The sequence below is a fragment of the Cibotium barometz genome, chromosome 39 (assembly GCF_041138505.1).
Source record: "Cibotium barometz isolate CiBa-2024 chromosome 39, ASM4113850v1, whole genome shotgun sequence".
Lineage (NCBI taxonomy): Eukaryota > Viridiplantae > Streptophyta > Polypodiopsida > Cyatheales > Cibotiaceae > Cibotium > Cibotium barometz.
The window spans coordinates 42,839,761-42,846,292 of NC_141084.1; the positions used below are offsets into that span (position 1 = coordinate 42,839,761).

At 43.7% G+C, this 6,532-nt stretch overlaps 1 pseudogene; it reads left to right on the forward strand.

The window, feature by feature from the left end:
- Positions 1-1,139: 1,139 nt before the first annotated feature.
- Positions 1,140-2,121, forward strand: LOC147616116 (uncharacterized; annotated as a pseudogene).
- The last annotated feature ends 4,411 nt before the right edge of the window (positions 2,122-6,532 follow it).

Sequence of the window (6,532 nt, forward strand, 5' to 3'; positions counted from 1 at the left end):
GCTCATTCTCTCTCTTTCCTTCTCAGATCTGCATTCTCTGCACTTTCTCTCTCTTTCTCTTCCCTTCTCAGAGTTGCATTGCATGCTCTGTATCTTGCTTCCACCATCTCCAACTCCCTACCTATCTCAGGACACTCTCTCTCCACTTTGCTCTCCCTTTCTCCTCCACATTGCCCTCCCTATATCCTCTGCATCTTTCTCACCATGTCCAACTCCCTCAATCTCTCTCTCCCTCCCTCTCTTTTGTCTCTTTCTCTCTCTCTCTCTCTCTCTCACTTCGTGGTTTGGTATCCTTGTTGTGAGAGTTTCTTTCTCTATTCCCTCTAGCAGGCAGCTCACGACGTGTGCCTGCTTGACCCAGCTTCATCACCACTCAGGCCATGCTCGCAGTCGGTAGCAGCTCGCACGACGCGTACTCGCCGCGGGACGCAGCAATGCCTGCACACTAGGCCCATAGCTCGGTGGGTGCGGGTCAAGCCATCCAGGCGGCCGTAGCTCGCTCATCATCCGGGGTGGGTGCCTAAGGTGGTAACAGCGAGACGGGCGGTACAAACAGGCGGCCAAGGTGGGTGGCTCAGCCCATACTGGTGGCTGGGCCATGATAGCCCAGCCGGCCAACTAGGCGGCTCAGTCGGCGGCGGTGGCGAGGCGACACAGCCAGTGGCGGCGGCGACAAATAGCAGCAACACGCGGGCGAGGCGTCACCGTGGCGGCAGCGGCGACAAATAGCAGCGATGCGGGCAAGGCGTCACCGTGGCTATACCTGCACTCGGGTGACGACCGGCGAGTCCCCAACATCTCCGCGCACATCTCCGTGCACACACATCCCGGCATGTGAGGTGAGAGAGTAGAGAGAAGGAGAGAGCTGAAGAGAGAGAATATTCGAGAGAATGTGAGGAGGTAACTTGGGGAATAAGCAAAAAAAGGGTGAATTTTGAGGGGGGTTGTCCAATTAACTTTTCCAAGCTCCCCTCTCCATTAAAGGCATGTTCCCACACCACATCTCCTCTCACACCCTAAGGGCGGGTTGTACCATAAGTAGAGCACATTTACATGCACTCTTGCACATAAAGTAAAAGCATGCTCTCGCACATTTAAAAGTGATTCCACACAAGAGTACATTCACGTGCAAATCATGGATAATTCACGCACCTCTTAACTTTGCTAACATTGAAAAATTTGACGGCATTAACTTCACACATTGGCAAACAAAAATTCAACTTATTTTAATGCAATACAATGTTTGGAGGCTAGTTAAAGGCTGCCAACCCAAACCTGAAGGCGCTGAATCATCTCCTCTTGTAATCACATGGTGTGATAAAAATGATTGTGCCCTTGCTATTGTTGGTATTGGATTAGGAGATAACTACATTCATCACCTTGATCTTGAATCAACTGCTGACGTCATATGGCAAAATCTAACTCATCTTTTTGGCAAAGATCTCAACAACTCAATTTTATTTCTCAAGCAATGCTTCTATAAAATGAATGTCGCGAATTCCCTGTCCCTTAAAGAGCACTTAAATGCCATGAGCATCTTAATTCAACAACTCGTGGCACTCAAATGCCCTCTTGACGACAACGACAAGAAAGCTATCTTGCTTAATAGCGTGGAGGATCACAGCGAATATGCCGAAGTCTTAGGTCAACTTCGCATGGCTCGAGAAATGAGCTATGAAGAAATGGTTGCACATCTTCTTGACAATGAGTGTCGACGCTCACAAACAATGCTTCTTGAAAATAAAGTCATGCTAGCTAGCGCTAAAATCAACAAGCCATCATCTGCAACCCTCTCCAAACCCTCATCTTCATTATGATGCACATATTGCAAAAAGATAGGTCATTCTGCAAACCGGTGCTTCAAACGACTTGATGATTTAGAGTCTGCAAACCTCGTCACCAACAATCTCGATGAAGACGAAGATTCACCTCCTACAGAAATGGCCTTGCTTGCCATTGATGATGAGCCTTATGACTCATGGGCTTTTTAAATCCTTTGTATTACCTAATTTGTAATAAGGGTTCTCTGCCCGGAGTAGTACTCCAAAACTTGACTACCTATGTTTCCCTTTCAGTTTATTTTTGTAATTTTGTTGCCCTCATCTCAGCTTCCACCATCCCGGTTCGAGTGTAGGGGGGTGTGTTCATAAAATAACGAGTTTTCTTGTGCTTCAAAGTTTATGCCACTTTAGGCCCAGCTTGAGAGTCTCGGCATAGTGAACACAACTTTTGAGGGCCAAGAACCTGTTTTTTATTTTTGACATCTGCCCATGCCTTGAAGGGTGGTTTGTTAGGAATCAATGTATGGGCGGGAACATCCCTTATAAGCATATCTAGATAAAGTGCCTAGGTGGCCCAATCATCTCCTTGCATATCCTAAACCACATCTTTATAAGCATCTCCTTGTAACCATTTCAAATCAATTTTCAAGTATTTCATCTTTTTGTGTACATACTATTATCTCTCTCTCACTATCTCTCTCACTCTCACTCACCCACACATTGTCTGCACCTAGCTCTCCATGGCGTATCGCAATCAACAAATCACCCTCATACACCAACAAAAGACTCTATGCTTCATTGTCAAGCATCCACCCTTCACTATCTAGCTATGCATGTGGCTCTGTCTTCTTTTTTCTTCTTCTCCCCCCTTCACACCATCAAACTCACGACTTTTTTCCCTCAAAACCTGTATTTTTTGGGTATTTTTTAGCATATTTTCATCCTCCAATCTTTCTCACTTGTCCGCACACTTTCTACTTTGATACGAGCACCTTCTAGCAATACTAGCTGCCCGTCGCACATAATCTTGACACTTTCTACTTTGATACGGGCAACTTCTAGCAATACTAGCTGCCCGTCGCACATAATCTTGACACGCATAAACTCCAACGCCATATGTACGTCATGTAAACATGTTTTTAGCTATGCTATATCTTCATAAACCTCATTATTTATGCTATATTTATGTTTATTATTATCTTCCACATCATCAAAAGTTTCTCACAATGTGTGTGCATGCGACTACGATAGTGTAATGCCCTTGCATGCATGAGAGGCCATAGCCACGACTTAGATGAGGGAGGAGAGCTCTAGATACCACCCAACCGTACAAGAATATACCTAGCCCTAAGTACTTGTTGGGTTTTATATGAAAAACCTAGCCCATGTCCACACTTACTGGCCGACTGCCCACCGTCCCCGTCGTAGTGGCCGTTGACTCAACACCTGGCTCCTCTTGTCCCCTTAACCCCGTAATGTCCTAGCCTAGGCCATGCCCGCTTTTTGTCCATTATGATTGAGCTCCCCAGGACCGTTGTCCTGACATTACTCCCCTCTTTTGGAAGAGTTTTCATCCACAAAAACAAAATTAGGAAACCGCTTCTTGAGTGTACTAACATTTTCCCAAGTTGATCCTAGCAACCCACCCTAAAGAGGTACAAGGAGTCACTAGCTACTTGGTAATCCAATGGACGACATCCAATTCCCAATTCGGAAATATGGAATACAAGCCATTAGCAGCATAGTCTAGCTTTACTTCGCAGCCGGAAACTCAAGGGTTCCATTTCCCATTACTCAACCGCCAAAAAATTTGGGAACAGGAGTGTAGGGCCTGGCATAACTTCGTAAGCCAACGCTTTTTTCCCCATAGCTTTCAGATGCACAGTCGTTGATCTACTCGGTTCGCCCTCCTTGAATAATGTTTTTTTCCCCATAGTTTCAGAGAGGCATAGCCGTTATCCAAGTTAGACTTTTAGTTGGTTCCCAATTAAAAAGAAAAACCTCACCGAATTTTATGGAAAGCTTCCTGACTTATCGGGACCACCCAGCCTTAGAACAATATCGTCAGGGCTATTTATTAATCCCTGAATATTGTTCCTTAAGACAACCCTTCAATCATTGTCAAACAGGAGAAAACAGTTCTAATAAGATAGCTACTTATTAAAACTTGACAACTTAATACATCCTTTCTCAACAATGATGTATAAATTCCATAATCTTTTCAAACAATTGTCTGACTGGGGCTATACATCTAGTGAGGAATCTTGCATTGTTGAAATGAAGAGATCTCCTCTTATTCTTGTAACAAAAAACCTTAGTCGAAAGATCTAGAAACCGACCTCTCTCCAAAGCTACGGCTCTCCAATTCTACCGTGCCCATGTGGTGGATCTAGAAGCCCTTAATTATTCAATGTCCAAATGGTGGATTTGGAAATTTTCCTCTATCCTCTAGAATGACCATGTGGTGGATCTAGCAGCTCTCAATTCTTGAATGGCCAAGTGGTAGATCTAGAAATTTTTGTGTATGCTCTAGAATGACCAAGTGGTAGATGTAGAAATTCTTTTCAAGCTCTCCAAGTCTAGAATGGCTAAGTGGTGGATGTGGCTAAGTCTAGAATGGCTAAGTGGTGGATGTGGAACCCCTCTATTAAGTTCTAGATTATCCAAGTGGTGGACGTGGGAATCTTTATTTTTCTCTCGAATGGTTAAGTATAATGGCCAAGTAGTGGATCTGGATCAGGCCCTCCAATTCCAGAGTGACCATGTGGTGGATTTGGAAGTCCTCAAATTTTCAATGTGGCTAGGTTGTGGATATGAAAATTCTCCTCTATGATCTAGAATGGCCAAGTGGTGGATCTAGAACCCCTAAATTGGGGTCTAGATTGGCCAAGTGGTGGAATTGGAAATCTTCCTTTTGCTCTAGAATGGCCAAGTGGTGGATCTACTTCTCCTCTATGGTCTAGATTGGCCAAGTGGTGGATCTTGAAATACACTTCAAGCTCTCCAGTTCTAGAATGGCCATGTGGTGGGTCTGGAAGCCCTCAATTCTTCATTGGCCAAGTGGTGGATCTCAAAATTCTCATGTATATTGCCAAGTGGTAGATGTAGAAATCATTTTCAAGATCTCCAAGTCTAGAATGGCCATGTGTTGGATCTATAGCTCCTCAATTGGGGTCTATACTGGCCAAGTGGTGGATCTCCAAATCTTCCTTTTGCTTTAGAATGGCCAAGCGGTGGACGTGCATCTCCTCCTCAATGGTCTAGAATGGCCAAGTAGTGGATCTTGAAATCCACTTCAGGCTCTCCTATTCTAGAATGGCCATGTGGTGGATCTGGACACCCTCAATTCTTCATTGGCCAAGTGGTAGATGTAGAAATCCTTTTCAAGCTATCCAAGTATAGAATGAACAAGTGGTGGATTTGGGATCCCTCAATTAAGTTCTAGATTGTCCAAGTGGTGGATCTCAAAATCCTCCTTTTTGCTCTATAATAGCCAAGTTCTGGATCTGCAAGTCCTCCTCTATGGTCTCGATTGGCCAAGTGGTGGATCTTAATATCCACTTTAGGCTCTCCAATTCTAGAATGGCCATGTGGTGGATTTAGAAGCCCTCAATTCTTTATTGGCAAAGTGGTGGATTTGGAAATGCTCTTGTATACTCTAGAATGCCCATATGGTAGATATAAAAATCATTTCAATCTCTCCAAGTCTAGAAAGGCCATATGCTAGATTTGTAACCCCTCAATTTGGGTCTAAATTGACCAAGTGGTGGATCTCAAAATCTTCCTTTTCCTCTAGAATGGCCAACAGCTTAGAATGACCAAGTAGTGGATCTCGAAATCCACTTCAGGATCTCCAATTCTAGAATGGCCATGTGGTGGATTTGGAAGTCCTAAATTCTTAATTTACCAAGTGGTGGATATAAAATTCTCATGTTTTCTCTAGAATGGCCTAATGGTAGATGTAGAAATCCTTTTCAAGCTCTCGAAGTATAGAATAGACAAGTGGTGGATTTGGGATCCCTCAATTAAGTCCTAGATTAGCCAAGTGCTGGATCTCAAGATCCACTTTAGGCTCTCCAATTCTAGAATGGCCATGTGGTGGATCTAGAAACCCTCAATTATTTATTGGCCAAGTGGTGGATTTGGAAATTTGCTTATCTCTAGAATGTCCATGTGGTAGATATAAAAATCATTTTCAGGCTCTCCAAGTCTAGAATGGCCATATGCTAGATTTGTAACCCCTCAATTTGGGTGTAAATTGACCAAGTGGTGGATCTCAAAATCTTCCTTTTCCTCTAGAATGGCCAAGTGGTGGATGTGTAGCTCCTATTCAATAGTTTAGAATGACCAAGTAGTGGATCTCAAAATCCACTTTAGGATCTCCAATTCTAGAATGGCCATGTATTGGATTTGGAAGTCCTAAATCATTCATTTGCCAAGTGGTGGATCTAAAATTCTCATGTTTCCTCTAGAATGGCCTAGTGGTAGATGTAAAAATCATTTTCAAGCTCTCCAAGTCTAGAATAGATAAGTGGTAGATTTTGGACTCCTCAATTAAGTTCTAGATTGGCCAAGTGGTGGATCCAAAAATCTTCCTTTTGCTCTAGAATGGCCAAGCGGTAGAACTGTATCTCCTCCTCTATGGTTTACAATGGCCAAGCGGTAGTACTGTATCTCCTCCTCTATGGTTTACAATGGCCAAGTTGTGGATCTCAAAATCCACTTTAGTTTCTTCAATTCTAGGCCATGTT